The sequence below is a fragment of the Musca domestica genome, unplaced genomic scaffold, assembly GCF_030504385.1.
Source record: "Musca domestica strain aabys unplaced genomic scaffold, Musca_domestica.polishedcontigs.V.1.1 176, whole genome shotgun sequence".
NCBI classification, from domain to species: domain Eukaryota; kingdom Metazoa; phylum Arthropoda; class Insecta; order Diptera; family Muscidae; genus Musca; species Musca domestica.
Window position 1 is genome coordinate 790,734 of NW_026712234.1, and position 20,964 is coordinate 811,697.

General features: G+C 35.1%; 1 long non-coding RNA gene across 3 annotated transcripts in view; it reads left to right on the top strand.

The window, feature by feature from the left end:
- LOC109611671 (uncharacterized) overlaps nucleotides 1-20,964 on the top strand; it is a 196,106-nt gene that overhangs the window by 16,734 nt on the left and 158,408 nt on the right. The window contains exon 3 of one of the 3 annotated variants that reach the window (XR_002194041.2): nucleotides 1,733-2,231. The exons of the other annotated variants lie outside the window; for them this stretch is intronic. This is a non-coding gene — a long non-coding RNA (uncharacterized LOC109611671). Of the gene's footprint in view, nucleotides 1-1,732; nucleotides 2,232-20,964 lie in introns of those variants that run through there. 3 annotated transcript variants of the gene reach the window in all.

Consider the following 20,964-nt stretch of genomic DNA (forward strand, 5'->3'; position numbering starts at 1 on the left):
ACAGACCTTTAACAGGTCTTCTATGGAACGAAGACGTATTAAATTTCTTTTATATAAAGTAGACTTTTACAGGTTTTCTATAGAAACTTTACAGGTCTTCTATAGAAAGAAGACCCTTCACTGGCCTTCTATAAAATGTAGACAATTTACATTTCTTCTATAGAAAGAAGAGCATTTGCAGGTCTTCAATGGAAAAATGACGTTTTAGAGGTCTTCTATAGAAAGAAGACCTATTACAGGTCTTTTATAGGAAGAAGATCTATCAAGGGTCTTCTATAGGAAGAAGGCTTTCTACAGGTCTTCTATAGAAAGGAGAGCTATTATAGGTCTTCTATAGGAAGAAGATCTATCAACTGTTTTTTATAGGAAGAAGGCCTTCTACAGGTCTTCTATAGAAAAAAGACCTTCTGCAGGTCTTCTATGGAAAGAAAACCATTTACAGGTCTTCCATAGAAAGAATACCACTCACAGATCTTCTAAAGAAAGAAGTCCTCTCACAGGTCTTTTAAAGAAAGAAAACCTCTCACAGGTCTTCTATAAAAAGTAGACAATTTACAGGTCTTCTATAGAAAGAAGGCCTTCTTCAGGTCTTCTATAAAAAGAAGACCTTCTACAGGTCTTCTATAAAAAGAAGATCTTTTACAGGTCTACTATAGAAAGAAGACCTTTTACAGGTCTTCTATAGAAAGAAGGCCTTTTACAGGTCTTCTATAGTAAGAAGACCTATTACAAGTCTCCTATGGAAAACAGACCTTTTACAGGTCTTCTATGGAACGAAGACGTATTAAATTTCTTTTATATAAAGTAGACTTTTACAGGTTTTCTATAGAAACTTTACAGGTCTTCTATAGAAAGAAGACCCTTAACAGGTCTTCTATAAAATGTAGACAATTTACATTTCTTCTATAGAAAGAAGAGCATTTGCAGGTCTTCAATGGAAAAAAGACGTTTTAGAGGTCTTCTATAGAAAGAAGACCTATTACAGGTCTTTTATAGGAAGAAGATCTATCAAGGGTCTTCTATAGGAAGAAGGCTTTCTACAGGTCTTCTATAGAAAGGAGAGCTTTTACAAGTTTTTTTATGGAAAACGGAACTTTTACATGTCTTCCATAGAATGAGGGCCTTTTACAGGCCATCTTTGGAAAGGAGAACTTTTACAGGTCATCTATGGAGAGAATACCTTTTGGTGGTCTTCTATAGAAAGAATGACTTTACAGGACTTCTATGAAAAGAAGACGTTTTAGAGGCCTTCTATAGAAAGAACATGTCTTCTGTAAAAGTAGTCTTCTAAAGAAAGAAGACCTTTCACAGGTCTTCTATAAAAGAAGACTTTTCACAGGTCTTCTATAAAAGAAGACCTCTCACTGGTCTTCTATGGGAATAAGATCTATCAAGTGTCTTCAATAGGAAGAAGGCTTTCTACAGGTCTTCTATGAAAGGAAGACCTATTACAGGTTTTCTATAGAATGTAGACCTTTTACAGGTCTTCTATGGAGAGAAAACATTTGAGAGGTATTCTATAGAAAGAAGACCTATTACAGGACTTCTATGGGATGAAGATCTATCAAGTGTCTTCTATAGGAAGAAGGCTTTCCACAGGTCTTCTATAGAAAGTAGACTTTTTACAAAGCTTTTATAGAAAGTAGACAGGTTTCCTATAGAAAGAGAACCTATAATGTATTGTTTTATTTAACCCTTATATCCTTTAATTGTTAACTTTCCTTTATTAAAGAAAACCAAGCGCTGGAATCCTAGTGAAAATTGTCACCACTTCCACCAAGATCTCACCTTTGTGCCACCTGAAAAAAAAAATACAAAAAAAAAACTTTATTACGTTGCTCACGTCCTTCCATTTGCGACACGGCTACAGATTTATTTACACAACTGCCTTTGCGCGAAGGAGAATGCCTTTCGCGAAATGCCATTGCCGTTGAAAATTTGCCTTTTTCGACTATCCATGACACTTCATCATTATTATTCAACAATTTCATGATACGTGCCCGTAATTTACTTCGTCTACGCGTTACGTATTTCGGATCGTGCCAGCCCATCCAGCCCACTGCGAATTCAAATGTGTTAACGCGAGCTTATAATGACTCATCTGAAAATATGAGAATACTTTTGGCAAGAGCTACAGTGAAAGGATTGTGAAAAGGGACAAAGGAGTCTGTTTGAAAATAAGACATTGGGAAGGCAAAAGTACAGGTAAATTATAAATAAATTAACATCGAATTGGGAAAACATAGTAAATTTTTCAGGAATAAAGAATGTTTATCATTAACAAAAATGTATTCTATTTTTTATGGAACATATAATGCATACAAATTTCTTTTGTTTAGAGACTCATAATGAAGTTTGATCTAAAAAAAAATATTCTTTTAATACTTTCTCCATAAAATGAAGCACAAAGGTAGATTTTAACATGAATTGAATACGTGTTAAATCAACCGTACAAAAAGATATTGTTTTTACTTGTAGTACATACATTTTGAATTTAGTTTTCATAAAAACTATTGTGACGAGTTTTTCTCTTAGATTTATAGTGAAATTTTGTGTAGAATATTTTTTCTTGAAACCGTCTGCCTAGAACGCAGTTTTATGTTAATTTCAGGCGTCAACTCTAACAAATCCAAAGAAAAACTGATCCAAATAATAGTAACACATTGGAAATAGAGATTTCTTTTTTTAATGACTTATATTAAAATTTGATAATGAATATTTGAATACCCTCCACCATACTATGGAGGGTATATTAACTTTGTCATTCCATTTGTAACTCGTCAAAATGCTCATGTCAGACCCAACAAAGTGTATATATTCGTGATCAGCGTAAAATTCTAGGTCGATTTAGCTATGTCCGTCTGTCTGTGGTAATCACGCTATCTTCCGAACGAATTGAAATAGAGGCTAAAATTTTGCACACATGTTTATTTTTCCAGTAGACAGGTTAAGTTTGTAAATGGGTCATGTAGGTCCACGTTTTCATACAGCCCCCATATAGCGGTGCCTCCCGATATTCGGTATTTTGAAGATTTTAGCGACATTATTCGCCGGAATTGTTTCAAATTTGGCATTTGAAGTTCGAAGTTCAGCCTAAGATAGAAAATTTTCTAAACAGGTCCTTGTCTTCTTATAGCCCAGATATAAAGGTACCTCCCGATATTCGGTATTTTAATGGTTTTAGCGACATTATTCATCGGAATTTTTTCAAATTTGGTATTAAGAGTTCGTAATGGGAACTACAGTCTGTGACAGAAAATTGTCTATGCAGCTCCAGATCTTCGTATAGGCCCCATAAACCAGTACCCTCCTATATTCGGTATTTTGACGAGTTTAGGTACAATACCCACCGAAATTGTTTGAGATGTCTTATTTGAAGTTCATAAAGGATGATACAGCCTATGACAGAAAATTGTCTATGCAGTCCAGGTCTTCGTATAGTTCCCATATAACGGTACCTACCTATATACGATATTTGATATTTCAGCTACATTATTCACCGTTTATTTCAAGTTTCGAATTTGAATTTGGTAATGACTTATGACAAGCAATGCCTATATAGGTCCACGTCGTATAGACATTGACGTTATCTTTCTAAAAAAAGTAAGCGAAGGGTGTAGGCCATGCGATACTCCACAACACTACAATCTGTTAGAAGCCCTGATATTTACCCATCAGGGATATTTGCCCAATATTTACGCACTCTGACGTGCTGTTAGTTGTTGTGGTCCATTTTACTGCTAAATATAATCCAATGGTTATCCAAAATGCTAGAATTCTTCCCTGTCTTTAACTCTCCTCACAGGCGTGTCGATTAGCTTCGATTGTGTGGTCAGGATATTTTTTTCTGTTTTTGGTCCATTTCAACACCGAAGCATATTGCGGACATCTTTGAAAGCAATAGGCCTAGCCCTACTGATCCTTGCCCTTCCCTTTTTCGTGGGGATCGGACGATAATTGCAGACTGTATATAATAACCCCAACCTGTGTTGAAGATAAAAAAATATTACAAAATATACACTTCAATATTAAGACAAATTGAAAATATCACATGCCATAAAATATATGAAAAAATAAAAAATGTCATAAATACTACAAAATCTATATTAACATCAATATTAGCATCTTTTTATGCGATTTTTTTAGATTTTATTCTTTTATGCGAATTCGTCCAGCCATTCTTGAAATATAAGCATTCTAGCTAACATCCCCTTCCTTTGTACATACACATTGTATATATCTCGCTATATACACCCGATATATTTACTATCGGCATCTACGTAACGGTCAGAATTCGTCTATTTGTGATTTCGCCGGGATTAAAAATATTCGCGGTTTAATAGAAAATTTGACTTTTATTTATCATAAATGTTATGGTCTATTTCACCCACTAAATATTACCCGATGACCATCAATTGGAACGCTCCTGTCCAGCACTGAGCTCTAGTCCCATGCTAACTTCCGCGTCGATTGATCCATAATTGCGACCTGCAGAGCAACTACAAAGTCAGGTCCATTTCAACCCCTTAGTATTATGCGATCTTCTCCAAAAAATATAGGGTTCTATTCTGTCCTTAACCCCAATTTCATTTTCAATTTCGTGAGGATCGGACTATAATTGCGACCTGTAGAGTGATTACAAATTAACATGGACAGACGAACGGACGGACATACATAGCTAGATCGACTCAGCTCGGCGAGATTGGAAGATCCATATATACTTTCCTATGTGGGAAACCAATATTTCGAGGTGTTACATAATTTTTGGCCCAATCAAACTTATAATACCCCCAACTCATAGTATTGTAGGGTATAATAATGATTTATAAGAGATTTTTGCACAAACTCACGAAAAGTGTTTTTAATAAATATGGATTCCTGGCAGCTTGGCATCATGGCTGGACATATTAATGTGAAATTATAAGAGAAAACGACGCAGGATCCGAGTGCGACTCTGTCATTCCTTTATGATATATCACAAAATTTGCCATGCAAAGACTTCAAGCTGATTACATACCCATACTTTTAGGCTTTTAAAGTTCCCTAGTACCAATAGAAGAATTTTATAGCAAATAATTGTAAAGAATATTTTGGCTTCTTACAATCCCGTTAAAAGGGAATTTTCATCCATTTTTAAAAAGGACTAAAAATACCCCTTCTTTTGCTTGCTTGAGGGTTAAAGGTTTCCAACAAAATATTCCCCGCATTTTTACCTGCAATATTGTCGAGGGCATGATATACCTAAAATAAACGAATTTTGTGGAATCTTAATCTGAAAATGTTCAAAAGTGTGGCAGAGGTGGGAACATTTCCCCTCTATTCTAGTTATTTTTTATATAAACTTAGTCATCAACCGAACCAGCCAGCAGACAGATAAACTGACGGACATAGCTAGATCGACTCCAAATGTCGAATGATATATGTGCTCTGTGAGCCATATGGCAAAGCTTATAAAACAGCTTTACCCCGCTCCTTCTTATTTAGAATGTCCGTCATGTGAAATTTTAAAGATTTTGCTCTTTCCCGTCATTCAATAAATATGTTGGACCTTTCAGTACTTTTCGTTCTCTTGATTCGAACGTTTTCAAAAATTCCGCCTTTTTCTAAGTCCCCATACCTATAATTTTCAGTGTTCTAGTTTTATAAAATCTTTCGTAAACAATGGGTGAATAATGTGGCTAAAATCATTAAAATATCGAATATACGGAGGTACCGTTAAATGAGGGGTATGCGAGGGGTGACAGGCTGCAGTACTTAAAATACGGAAACATTCCGGTAAATAATGTCGCTAAAATCATCACAATAGCGATTATAAGAATGTTGTACCATTTCGTACCTTTTGGTGCAGAAGTATCCCTGAAGGTGGAAACGTATGAATTTACCCTCAAAGTACGGTTTTTCAAAAACCATTCCCTATTTTGCCAATTTACAGCTTCCCAACTCTTTATACTTTTCTTACCCAACTTTTTGTCTCTTATAAATTCTCCCGAAATTCTTTTCAATTACCCCAGACTGTCCCAGTTAAGCAAAACTTTTATTCGACAACAAAGGTATAACAATAAAAATGATTACCGCCATATGGACATATTAATGTTACTTATATTCGTTTCAAGGTGTATACGAGATATGTACACCGTATATTTACACTTGTACATTGGTATGCGCAAACATTCTCGCACACACACAAACACAGAGGTGAAATTTTACAACTTACATAAAAGGTAATTTTATCAAGTGAAGATTGTATTGTAAATGTTCGTAATTTGTAAATGCTCTCACATGCAGGCTGCTGTAAAACTTCCTACCATTACACACACATACACACATTTGTGTACATATGCACATATTTTTTTGTTCGAAATTTTATGCGTGCCATTGCCATACGAAACAAATACTGGTATAATAAGTCTTGGTTCTATCGTGTTTATTGGTGTGCTGGTTTGACGGCTTGTATTCGATGGCATTGGGCGTTTGGTGTTGGCGTTGTCCAAGTCCAATTGGTCGTATACGTTATACCTGGATATAAATATAAAATATTATTGCGTATACGCCACATTTGGTTTTGTTGGAGGGCGGATATATTGGAATCCATGTAAAATTGAATGGCCGGTCATATTGCGATAAAGAAAAAAAAAACCGAACACCAACTTGGACTGTAGCAATTTGGTAAATAAAGTATCTGAAAAATTGGTTTCATCCCCCTGCATATTCAAGGTCATAAAATACAACTACTAAAAATATACAGATATTGTATTTATTTACATATTCCGAAGAAATGAAATCTTTTATTGGCCATGTAAAAGTGTATTCTCAATATTACGAAGGTAATATTTTACGAAGCGAAAATTATTTAAAAAGACTATAATATAAAGGAAAACCATTGAAAATTTAATGGGAAATGTCTTGAACAGAATTATTACTGGGGAACAGCTAAAAATGTCAATTGTTCAAATTTTTATTTAAACGCGACGAAGAGAACGGATTATATTTTTTTTTTTTTTTTTTGAAAATTTTCAAATTTGATTAAATGTAAAATGCTACCTTCTTCTTATTTTTATTTAATCTTTCCGAAAGAGAAATTGAAATATATATAGACGTTTTGAAGAAAAATAATATTATTTTAGAGAAAAAAAATCAGTCATTACCATAGTCAACATATACTCGAATAAAATACACGTAAGCTCAACTGCAGCTTTTGCCTTAACCCATCATCTTTAATCTACGCCTTTCAAACTCTCAGGAAAGCAAAAATGACCGCATTTGTGAAATCACAAATATATAGCCGTGGCCAAATTAATTATAATTTTTCAAGACATTTTTTATAGACTACACAAGAAAGTGGTAAAGGTATAATGTCTATGTGTATATATTTGTAACATGAAGAAGGAAGGAAGATAGGCCCATGTTCATATTTGAAGATCTTCATAGAATCACTTTCTGAATCGATTTATGCATGTCAGTCCGCCTGTCCGTCAGTCTGTCTATGTATTATTGTCAACAAAATGCAGGTCGTATTTATTTACATTTGGTTAAAATCGGGTCAGACATAACTTTTACTTTTTTTATTAAATTTTACTGAATGAAAGCAAAAAATGTCGGAAATAGCGTAAAATTCAAGAATAAGTTTAGATTTGTTCGAATTGGTCAGCTTTGGCACGAATTATGGTCTTCATACAGCCAATGAAACCGTCACACGCTGCCCGAATGTTGCTCTGCGGTATTTTGGGCCATTCCCGGCGAAGCGCTTGGTATTTCGACACTTTGGTATTTTTTAGTGGCAACCTTGCTTTCCAAAACACTCCAGACACAATATTCCAACAGATTTGTATCTGGAGAAGACACAACAGTCCAACAGATTGGTATCCGGAGATTTTGGTGACCATTGTGCGCTGAAAATAAAAGGTCGAACCCAATTTTGTAATCATTCTTGGATGGCACGTGCTGATTGTGATGGTGCTGAGCCCTGTTGGAATGTCAAAGGTCTGCGGCCAAAAAGTTTGCGTGCCCAACGCTTTAATAAAACCTCCAGAATATTTTCGCGATAATATTCAGCATTTATGGCCGCCCACACCATCATCATGGCCGACGCTTGAGTTCTGGGGCCCAATCGAAGGTGCACATTTTTAGCTGACCTCTTTGGCGATCATTCTATCTATTCCATCATTTTGCCTGTTTACAAACTGCTGGACAACGAATGTTTTCACATCTTTAGTTCTTTTGAGTCTATTTTCCAAAGTATTTTCTTTCCGTTCCGGTTTAAGTTCTTACACTTTTTGGAATTTCAATGGATTTATCAATTTTTTCAATTTTTAGGTTTCTTGTGTACCAAATTACCAATATCAGTCCAAAGTCCTGAATTTTGGTACATTAAAGTACGTCGAATTTGGAAAATCGTTTTAGATATAGCTATAGCTCCCATATATATGTTTCATCCGATTTGGTGTTTAAGTCCCCCAAATTCGTAATATGCATTCGACAACAATGATATTTGGTACCAGAGATCTTAAAAAGCTCGGAAATACATTTGCAACATTTTATTTTTTTAATATAATCATTATCCAATAACATGCACTCTATAGCAAAATATAACTACTCTAAAGCCAAATGTTGATATGTGGTATGATCTACTTCAAAAAAATTCTTTTGTTATGGGAGCTCTTCTAAATATGCATAGTAGTGTAGGGTATTATATAGTCGGACCCGCCGACTTCTGACCCTAATACAAAATTTCAAATTTCCAGCCTCATCCATTCACCCTACATTTGTTCCAAATTTACTCCCATTTATTGCAGTTCGTACACTTATTACGCATTTCCAAAACCACATTCAACCCTGACTTACTTTACAACCTTGATGTAATTCACACCAAATTTCAAGTTTTTCGTTTCGTTTTCGTTCAAATAATATCGAGTGGTACCATTTTAAAAGTATAATACAGTCAGTGACACTTATTCCGAATTTCAGAATTCTAGCTCGTTCCGTTTGCTTAAAAGAGGGTATCAAATTTTTAGTGCATTCTAGTACTTTTTGTACCCTCCAAAAACACACAGCCGTATTAAACACCTACGCACCAAGACTGGCCCTTGTGCAAAATTTCAAGATTCTCTAGATCAGCCAGTCAGTTATTTTACTAATCTTTTATACACATAGATTAACAAATCGTTACGACTTCTTAAAAATTTGTGGCCCATTGCAAATTGTAGCCTAAATTATTATGCATTTCTCAAATTACGACACCAATCTTAATTAAGTTGTAATAGAATTATTTAAAATAAAGGTTTTCAATTTTTTCAGTTTTAATAAAAAACAGGTAAAAGAGCTCTAATTTCGGCCGAGCAGAACTTTGTATATCCTCCACCATTTGGAACGAATTTGGCAATTTTCAAAAAAAAAAAAATAAATAAATAAATAAATAAAATAAAAAAATAAAAAATGAATAAATAGATAAAATGAAATAAAATCCGTTAAAAATTATGTTAAAACCCTAAATTAGGGTCTAAACGACGACGTGGACCTGCATAGACAATCTCCTGCCATATACTGTAGTATTCATTACAAACTTCAAATACCAAATTTTAAACAATTTCGATTAATAATAATGTCCATGTCTGAAGGACAATACACATTTCAGTAAACTTTTATTAACTTACTTCATTTCATTCGGAAGCTAGAGTGATTTCCACAGACGGTCAGGCGGATAGACGGACATAGAATTTTATGCTGATCAAGAATATATATACCTTGTGGGGTCTAAAATGTATATCCATATACACTATGGTTTAGGGCATAAAAAATAGTGATTTGATGCAAATTAAACTATTTCCCAAACTAATTCCGATTCTTCCACATCAATTTCAAACAGTTCTTTCCTTTATCATGTGTTCTATTATCTTCAGCACTACTTTAAATATTTGTTTTGATAACTCATTAAAAAGTAAATAATTTATCTTCCTTTCTAGTAATTATTTGTTTGTTTTTTTTTTTTCTTCATCCATTTCATTTGTATTTCAATTTGAATATGTATTTATATTATATACTCCAAAAATATATACACTAGATGTAGAAGTTAAAGTTTATGATTACGAAAAATGTGCTTAAGGCAAAATGTAAACTTCTCGTATTTATATTTTAATTAAAACAAATATTTTTGTTTCCCTTAGCTTACATGGAAAAGTTTCATAAATATTAATAACATATTATTTGTGCACCAGTTATTATTAATAGAGAAAAAAATAATAGAATTTAGTTTATTCGTATGCGTAGTTATGTATAAATATTATGATTACGAAAATAATGAAGAAGAAAAGCTGAAGGCAAAAAACTAGTTAAAATAATAGCAATGTGGAGAGAATGAAAAGTCAGTATAGAAGAAAATGAATACAAACAAAGAAAAAATAAGTTAAAAAGTGTCAGTCGGTGTCGATGTATACCCTCCCCCAGATGTATACCCTCAACCAATCTCCGATTGTTTAAATATATTTTGACTTATGTAATAATTATTCAAACTGTTGACCCTCTACGGAGGCCGATCTAAGTTTGATAATAATATTACGAAAGTTATCGTGCGCACCAGCCAGACAGACGGACGGTCGGACGGACAGACATTGCTAAATCGACTCCAAATGTCCTAAAACGGAAGAGGTCCAAAGAGACCTAGGGTCTAAACCAGTTACTTCGATGAGGCACGTTTTGGCCGTATCAAATGATGTATTCCCTCTGTAGCTATATGGCTGAGGGTATAAAAACAACTGAGGGAAGAACGAAAGTCAGAGGAGGCTGACTATATGATACCCCACATAACTATGTACATTCAGCAGAACTTCTCGTAACGAATTTGTGTTTATTTGGAAATTTATTCTGAATGGATTTCCCCCTAACTTTCTATAGAGTGTATAATATGATCTTGAGGAAGTTAATATTTAAAATCCGGGAAAATATATTCAAGGGATTGAGTTGATTTAAACTATGCTTGGTAAAATTTGCTTTGATCGGAACTTCACCGTATATCCGTATTTCATGCCAAAAACATCAAAAACAAGTAAGCAAAGGCTATAGTCGTGCGGGGCCGACCGTGTGATACCCTACAACACTACAATATGTTAGAAGCCCCCTTATGTCCAAATACATTTTGGAAGATTTCGTTTATGAAATTATGTCGCGGAGCACTGCCCACATATTACCTTAAACATTTTGACCAATATTTATGCACTTTATCGTACTGTTAGTTGCTGTAGACTTCTTCCCTGTCCTTAACTCTCTTCTCAGGAAATTCAGGAAATTTTGTATATTTTTGGTTTATTTGAACCCCTAAATATTTTGCGATCATCTCCAAAAGCAAGAAGCCCTCCTGTATCTCCAAATTTAGACTCATCTATATGATTTGCTTGTCCACGATATTTGGCTATATTCGTCAACGAAATCAGCATAAAAAGCCAGAAGTTCGCATTTTGTGTACTTCGAATATCGCCTGTAAGTAATGTTGGTATTTTTTTCACACAAAAATAGTGGTCCATTCCACGCGCGCTTCATGCGAGATTTCGTGTCCATTGGCTTCCATTTTTTAACGGATGCAAAATCAGGAACATTTTTAGTTGTTGGTCCATTTCAACCCCTAAATATATTGCGAGCATCTTTGAAAACAATAGGCCTAGCCCTTCTGAGTCTTACCTTACCCTTGTGAAAATGTTCGTGATAATCGGACGATGATTGCAATTTGTGTATAATAGCCCCAACCTATGTTGTAAGGTGAAAAAATTTTACAAAATGTACACTTTAATATTGTAAGTCAAATTGAAAAATCGCATGCGGTAAAAAATATGAAAAAATAAAAAAATGTCACAAAATACTTCAAAATCTATATTAACATCATTTTTGACTTATTTTTATGCGATTTTTTTAGATTTTATACTTTTATGTCAAGAGGATATTCTGAATTTACAATATTTGTCAAAATCGGTCCAGCCATTCTTGATATATAAGCATTCCATCTAACATTCCTTTCATTTGTCTATACATATTGTATATATTTCGCTACATATAACCGATATATTTACTATCGCCATCTACGTAACGGTCAAAATTGACCTGCTAGTCTATTTATGATTTCGCCGGGACTAAAAATATTCGCGGTTTAATGGAAGTTTGACTTTTATTTAACACAAATATTATATTCTATTTCACCCACTAAATATTACCCGATGACCATTACCCGGAAGTTAGCATGGGGCTAGACCTTAGGGCTGGACATAAGCCTTCCAATTTGGTGGGTGAAACCACGAATATTTTTAATCCAGGCGAAATCACAAACAGACAAAAAGGTCAATTGTGACCGTTACGTAGATGATATAGTTAAATATATACACTTATATCTCAAAAATGGCTGACCGATTTTGACAAATTTTGTCAATTCAGAATGCCCTCTTGAGTCTAAAAAATCCCATAAAAAGATGCCAATAGTGATGTTAATATAGATTTTGAAGTATTTTGCGATATTTATACCCTACAACACTATGTGTTGGGGGTATTATAAGTTTGATTGGGCCAAAAATTATGTAACACCTCGAAATATTGGTTTCCCATATAGGAAAGTATATATGGATCTTCCTAGCTCGCCGAGCTGAGTCGATCTAGCTATGTATGTCCGTCCGTCCGTCTGTCCGTCTGTCCGTCTGTCCGTCTGTCCATGTTAATTTGTAATCACTCTACAGGTCGCAATTATGGCCCGATCTTCACGAAATTTAGAATGGAGGTGGGGCTAGGGTCAGAATAGAACCCTATTTCTTTTGGAGATGATCGCCAAATGTTTAGGGGTTGAAATGGACCAAATACTGAAAAAATGTCGAATTTTGCAATAGCTATACAGGTCGCAATTATAGACCAATCGACGCGGAATTTCGCATGTAGCTAGAGTTTAGGGCTGGCAAGAAGCCTACCAATTTGGGTGGTCATCGGATAATATTTAGCGGGTAAAATCGACCATATCTTTTTTGTTGAAAAAATTCAAAATTTTTCATTAAACCGCGAATATTTTAAATCCCGGCGGAATCACAAAGCCATGACAAGGTTACTTCTGATCTTTACATTGATGTTAACATCCAACATAACGGATATATAGCAAAATATGTGCGATATATATGTCTATCAAAAAAGATATGCTTGAAAAATCTCTTATATGTCGAGAACGGCTGAACTGATTTCGACAGTTCTCATTAATTCAGAATGGCCTCTTGGCAGGAAAGAAAAAACGTCTAAAAAAATCGAATAAAAATGTCTCTCTAAAGATGAAAATATTGATTTTCTAACATTTTCTCATATTTTTTCAATTTTGTCATATTTTTGGCATATTTTCATTTTGAATTAAACATTTGGTAATATTTCTACAGCTAACAAAACTAAGTAGTTAGGATATCAGGATATCATATACAGATCGCATTTATGGCCCGATCCTTACGAAATTTTGCATGGAGATAAGATGAGGGTCAGAATAAAAGCCTATTCTTTTTGGAGATGATCGCCACATATTTAGGGGTTGGAATGGACCAAAAAAACTGCAAAATTGTCAGCAGGTCGTAATTATGGGGGTTACCGGACATTGCAAAAGCCAAGCAGTTTTAGATGACCATCCAAAAATATTCAATGTGTGAAGGAGTTTGCCAACTTTTATAGACAAAATACGAAAATGTCCATTCCAGTGACTTTTTGGAGAATTCACAAATACAGGAAAGACGCACTTCTGACTATTTCGTTAAGGCTGATTTCGTTGAAGAATATAGTCAAATGTCTGTATCTCATATAGATGCGTTTCAGTCAAAAACCAATAATAAATGTTAATCTTTTGCCACTTCTGAGAGATTATAGGTCTTTGGGAAATATTGGTTCCAGATCTAGGAAGACCATTTACGTGCAACATCTTCCAATAAATTGGAAATGAGCAAATTAGTTTAAGTTGCTATTATTCGAAAATTAGAGAACGAAACCTGATGGTTTTCTTTTATTATTTGTCACAATATCTTGTGGAATTCTTTCGAGTATCTCGCCTATATAAACTGTACCGTTTATTATAGTGTTGTAGGGTATTCAACGGTCGGCCCCGCTCGACTGTAGCCTTTGCTTACTTGTTTTTTATATTTTTATCGCATGCGATTTTTTTGATTTGACTTTTGTAATATTTTTCACTTTACAAAACAGGTTGGTTTTGTTATATACAGATTGCAATTAGCGTCCGATCCGCACGAAATTTTTCATAAGGGTAGGGTTAGGTTCAGAAAAAGAAGTCTAGCATTTTGGATGACAGTTGGAATATATATAGCTGTAAAATGGATCAAAACAACTAACAACACGAAAATAATGGACAAATGTCTCTGGTCAAAAAGTTAAGGGTTATATCTGGGCAGTGCTCTATGTCGTAATTTCAAAAGCGAAATCTTCCAAAATGGATTTGGACATAAGGGGGCTTCTAACACATGGTCGGCCCGCACGACCCTTTGCTTACGTGTTTAATATAATTCTTATCGCAAGTCATATTATGCAGCAATGTTTTTTTGGTACTAGAGGTAGAAAAGCATTCCTCAAGTTTGTTGCAAATCGATTCCGTGTTGGATATAGTTCCTAAATTGTGACTACTCCAAAGCCTTTATTCGCATTAGAAAATATTCGTAGTTGGTATGATCTACTTCACATAAATGTCCAGTATACACTTTTTTTACGAGAAGTCTACTAAATAAGCAAATTTCTGTAGGGTATAATACAGTCAGCCCCGACCGCCTTTTGATCTTTTTTTACTGTTTTTTTTTTTTTTAATATGGATAAAAATTACTTCAAGTTGGATCGTTTCAAGTCAAAATATTCTACAAAATTTGTCATAAAGATCCAATATTTGTCCTAGAGCACGTCGAAAGTTTAAGTCTTACCTCAAAGGCATTTTAGTGTTAAGGCCATGCTTTTAGTGAATTTGTTCAATAGTCTCTAATAAAGCATCATTTAAGAAGGATGACGTCAAAGACAAAAGTATTCTTTATCACACTTTACTATAAGTCGCGAAGAAAAGAAATCTTTATTTCCAGGTTATATCAAAATGTTGTATCAATTTTCCCATAAAAAAAACCCGCAAAATATTAACTAATTTTATTTTTTAATTTATTTTTTTTAAATTTTTGAACAAATTTTTCTTGCCATTTTTATACCCTCCAGCATAGTATGGAGGGTATATTAATATTATTATATTAATTTTGTCATTCCGTTTGTAACACCACGAAATATACATTTTAGACCCCACAAAGTATATATATTCTTGATCAACCAACTTACATGGTTATGCTACTTCGTTTAGGTTGAACGAAAGCATAACAAGTGGAGAAAGATGTAAATGTTTATAAGTGCGGTTTTAAGATTTAGAAGACTTTCCAAAAGAATTTTAGTTTTATTTAATTCTTTGGTTCCTCTTCTATTGAGCTTACGATCTCGTCACTTGTATAAAAAATGTTTTTTGTCATAGAAGTTATTTTTAAAATAACTTCTGGGGAAAATATCCCAGACAAAAAAACAAGGGAACTGATGAGGATTGGTGGCTCTTTCCGACATTACCATCGTTCTCCACTAATAAACAAACGTTGTTTTTATAAAAACAACAATAAAGGGATAAAGCCTGACCATTTTGCAACAACAAAATACTACAGTATCCCGAACAAACAAGCCACACTGTTCTATTCTTGATCAGCATAAAATTCTATGTCGATTCTATTGTAGTAGAGTGTTACAATTTTACTCAAATGTGTATTATGTCTACAGGACTTTGGGTATAGCCCTCATGTAACGGTACCTCCCTATATTCGGTATTTTGAGGTTTTTGGCGACATTGTTCACCGGAATTGTTTCAAATTTAGTGTTTGAAGTTCGAAATGGATACTACAGCCTAAGACAGAAAATTGTCTGTGCAGGTCCACGTCTTCGTATAGCCCCCATATAACGGTACCTCCCGATATTCGATATGTTGATAATTTTAACGGCATAATTCATCGGAATTGTTTCAAATTTAGTATTTGAAGTTCGTAACGGATACTGCTGCCTAAGACAGAAAATTGTCTGTGCAGGTCCACATGTTGGTGTAGCCCCCATATAATAGTACCTCCCTATATTGATGATCTTAACTAAATTATTCACCATTTTTTTCAGGTTTCACATTTCAATATTGTAATGGCTTATAAAAAAGGTTGTCTATGGAAGTCCCCGTCGTCGTTTAGACCCTAATATGACGACTACATTTGGTATTTTTAAGATTTTAACAGAATTTTTATCGGATTTTACTTTTTTGAAAACGTTTCAGATGGTGGAGGGTATTCAAAGTTCGGCCCGGCCGAACTTACAGGTTTTTTTATACCCTCCACCTTGGAAAGGAGGGTATCTTAACTTTGTCATTCCGTTGGTAACATCCTTAAATATTCGTCGTAGACCCCATAAAGTATATATATTCATAATAAGCATAAAATTCGTTCTGGTATAGTCCCCATATATCGATACCTCCCGATATTCGGTATTTTGATGTTTTATGCCACATTTTTTCACGGTCTGAAAATTGGTATTTGTATGTCATAACGGGTACCTGTACGTGTGGCAAAACATTGCATGTATAGGTCCACGTTTTGGTGTAGCCCCACTTCCCGATATTGGGTATTTTGATTATTTTTGCCACATTTTTTCACGGATTTGTCTAAAAATTGGTATTTGTTAGTCATAATGGGTTCCAGCTTCGGTAGCGAAACATTGCATGTATGGGTCCACTATTTGGTATAGCTTCCATATAACGTTACCTCCCGATATTCGGTATTTTGATGATTTTTGCCACATTTTTTCACGTATTTGTCTGAAAATTGGTATTTGTAGGTCAGAATGGGTTCTAGCTCCGTTGGCGAAACATTGCGTGTGTAGATCCACGATTTGGTATAGCCCCCATATAACAATACCTCCTGATATTCGGCATTTTAATGGTTTTGCCACATTTCTTCTAATGTTTCCTTTACCCTAAGGTGGAGGGTATTAAAAGTTTGGCCCTGCCGAACTCAATGTTTATTTTTACTTATTACTTGTTTCGAGTTGAAGTCTGGAAGTAACATAGAATTTCGAAAAGTGTCAAAAGAAGAAATATTTAATGCAACACTTCACTAAAATTTCAGAATGAATATTATATTTAAAATGTATGTACTAAGAGTGTATTATAAGTCTTTGTCTCTTTTTATACCCTACACCACAAGGTGGTCAGGGTATTATGTCTTTGTGCATTTGTTTGTAACAGGCAGAAGGAAACGAGATAGACCCATAGTTCCTTTTGATGATCTGCATAGAATCACATTCTGAGTCGATTTATGCATGTCCGTCCGTCCGTCTGTCCATATATTTTTTAAACAAAGTGCAGTTCGCATTTATTGTCCTATCCAGATGAAATTTTGCACAAATCATTTGTATGGCCCGAGGACGAACCCTATTGAAATTGGAGATAATCGGTAAAAATTTAGATATAGCTCCCATATATATCTTCGTCCGATTTGCCTTTTATTGTGCACCAAACGTGTAATATCAGTCCGAATAGTATGGAATTTTGCACGTACGATCAGATTGGACCTGAAAATAAGTATAGCTCCCGTATATATTGTTCATCCGATTTGTTATTTTTGTCCTCCGCAGCCGTAATATGCACTCTGTAAGAACAATATTTGGGGAAATATATCAAATACAGCTCAGAAATACAGTTGCTAAATTTTATCGAGATCGGTTAAAATTTGGATATAGCTCCCATATATAACTTCGTCCGATTTACTTTTGATTGTGCACCAAACGTCTAATATTTGCCCAAATTGGATGAAATTTGGAACTTACGACCGGATTGAGTCTAGAAGCTAGTATGTCAAATTTGGTGAAGATCGGTTCAGATATAGCTATAGCTCCCATATATACTGTTCATCCGATTTGTCATATTGTGCACCAAATGGCAATACAAGTCCGAATTTAAAAGATACAAATGCTTCGGCATATTTAGTCCTTTGAACTTTAAATTTTAATTATAATCATAGTGTGAATGATTGAATTCTCCCATAAAAACTTTTAATTGCTATGTGGAGCTCTACTAAATTAGCAAAGTGGTGTAGGGTATCATAATGTCGGCCCGCCCGACTTTAAGACTTTCTTTACTGGTTTAAAATATATCATCAATATTTAGTATAAAGCTTTGAAATTAGAGTCTGGGTTATGAAAAATGCCTAGTTGACTCGATAGTAATCGCTTATAGATAAAAAACCCAAAGGAGTTCTGTGTTCTTTGGCCAAATATTGTTAGGCAAAGATTTAGTTTTGAACATATACAAAGGGATATCTTTTCTCATTTTATTGAGATCTTTAAATTACATCCATAACCACTTCTTCTAGGCGTTCTTAAGTCAGTCATACATCCTATAAAATTTTATTTTTACATAAATTTCTTAAATAATTCAGTTAGCAACTATTTTATTTTTTTTTAGCAACTCGTAAATGTTTATTGATATAAATTAAAGGTTAAGATTATTATGATATTTACCAAAAAAGTACTCTTTAAACAAGAACACACATTCTAAATGCTTTTGTAAACTTTGCAGATACTTCAATTAATTTTCAAGATTCATGCACTCTCATTCATGCCCCCACCCAATGCCATTAGCCGAGAGACGGTGAGACCTTAACACATGCTAAAATTCCTTAGAATGCCGTAGGTGTCATGACTTTATTATCATTTGTGAACTTTGTTTTTGGTTAACATACACATACATACACATCTTCACATAAAGAGTACTCTACATATGTGTGCGAGTGTGTGTGTGTGTGTTTGTGCCAGTTTATATGTTTTGTGTATAAACAAACTAACGAGAATATAAGTTAGTATGTGTACAGCTGAGAAAACAAAAACGCAAATGAAATCTTTTATGAGCCTGGCAGGCAGGCAGACCAGGCCGGTCGGTCGGTAGGTCTGTATGCAAAAATAAAAACAAACAAAAACGATGTTGGCTTTTAGTTTGTCCATAATTTGTTTAGTTAGAGAGACCGGTAACAGGCTTAAGAGTATCTACGACCAAATGTAAACGTGTACACTGCCGACTGTCGATGTGGCCTACACACACAGACGAACACACACACACACACAGATCCGCTCAGTCATCATAAGTATAAATTCATTTACTCTCTAATATATCTCAGGTGTAATAAAGGTGTGCGAATGTGGTCTTGTGTTTACCTTACCTCTGTGGCATGCAACAGCAGCAACAGCACGAAGTCCATCTACGGGTGGTTTTAAGATTTCGAAGAGCTTTTTCAACACCGACACTGCATGTTCGACTCCAGTGTATTTGGTAATCCAAACGATAACAGCAAAAACAAAAACAACAACCAAAATATATAATTAACAAACACCATTGAGTATTTATGTGTGAAGTTCTATGAACAAACTAAGAGCATGTTCGCCCAGGAAACTGGTTTAAATGTTGGCATGAATATTTACTAACCCACATAGCTCTGTGTGTGTGTGTGACACACAAACACATACTCGCACGCCACTAGACTGTGGCATGTATGGTTGGAATATTAAGGCAAAATAATCCTTTGAGGGTTTCCATTGTAGAAATGATAGACTGTGAATTTTGGCACCCCAAGTTTGGAGGAGGAGTTCGGGATGGATTTTACATTGAGATGGGAAATGATAGCACATGCTGGTATTCTAAAGGGTTTGTAATTAGAAAGCCTACTTATGTTTTTCTATAAGAAAACCTCATGGTATTTTACAAGTGGCCTTCTATGGGAAGACCAACTGGTCTTCTATACGAAAACCGACTGATCTTCTAAACGAAGACCGACTGGTCTTCTAAACGAAGACCGATTGGTCTTCTAAACGAAGACCGATTGGTCTTCTAAACGAAGACCGATTGGTCTTCTAAACGAAGACCGATTGGTCTTCTAAACGAAGACCGATTGGTCTTCTAAACGAAGACCGACTGGTCTTTTATAGGAAGACCAACTGGTCTTCTATAGGAAGACCAATTTCTGGCGTTCTATAGGAAGACCAACTTCTGGTCTTCTATAGGAAGACCAACTTCTGGTCTTCTATGAGAAGACCTACTGGTCTTCTATAGAAAAACCTACTGGTCTTCTATGAGAAGACCTACTGGTCTTCTATGAGAAGACCTTCTGGTCTTCTATGAGAAGACCTTCTGGTCTTCTATTAGAAGACCTCCTGGTCTTCTATGAGAAGACCTTATGGTCTTCTATGAGAAGACCTTATGGTCTTCTATGAGAATTCCTTATGGTCTTCTATGAGAAGACCTCCTGGTCTTCTATGAGAAGACCTTCTGGTCTTCTATGAGAAGACCTTCTGGTCTTTTATGAGAAGACCTTCTTGTCTTCTATGAGAAGACCTTCTTGTCTTTTATGAGAAGACCTATTGGTCTTCTATGAGAAGACCTATTGGTCTTCTATGAGAAGACCTACTGGTCTTCTGCGAGAAGACCTACTGGTCTTCTGCGAGAAGACTTACTGGTCTTCTGCGAGAAGACCTACTGGTCTTCTGCGAGAAAACTTACTGGTCTTCTGCGAGAAGACCTACTGGTCTTCTGTGAGAAGACCTTCTGGTCTTCTGCGAGAAGACCTTCTGGTCTATGAGAAGACCTACTGGTCTTCTATGAGAAGACCTACTGGTCTTCTATGAGAAGACCTTCTGGTCTTCTATGAGAAGACCCTCTGGTCTTCTATGAGAAGACCTCTTGGTCTTCTATGAGAAAACCTCCTGGTCTTCTATGAGAAAACCTCCTGGTCTTCTATGAGAAGACCTCCTGGTCTTCTATCAGAAGACCTCCTGGTCTTCTATGAAAAGACCTCCAGGTCTTCTACGAGAAGACCAACTTCTGGTCTTCTATAGGAAAACCAACTTCTTGTCTCAATAGGAAGACCAGCTGGT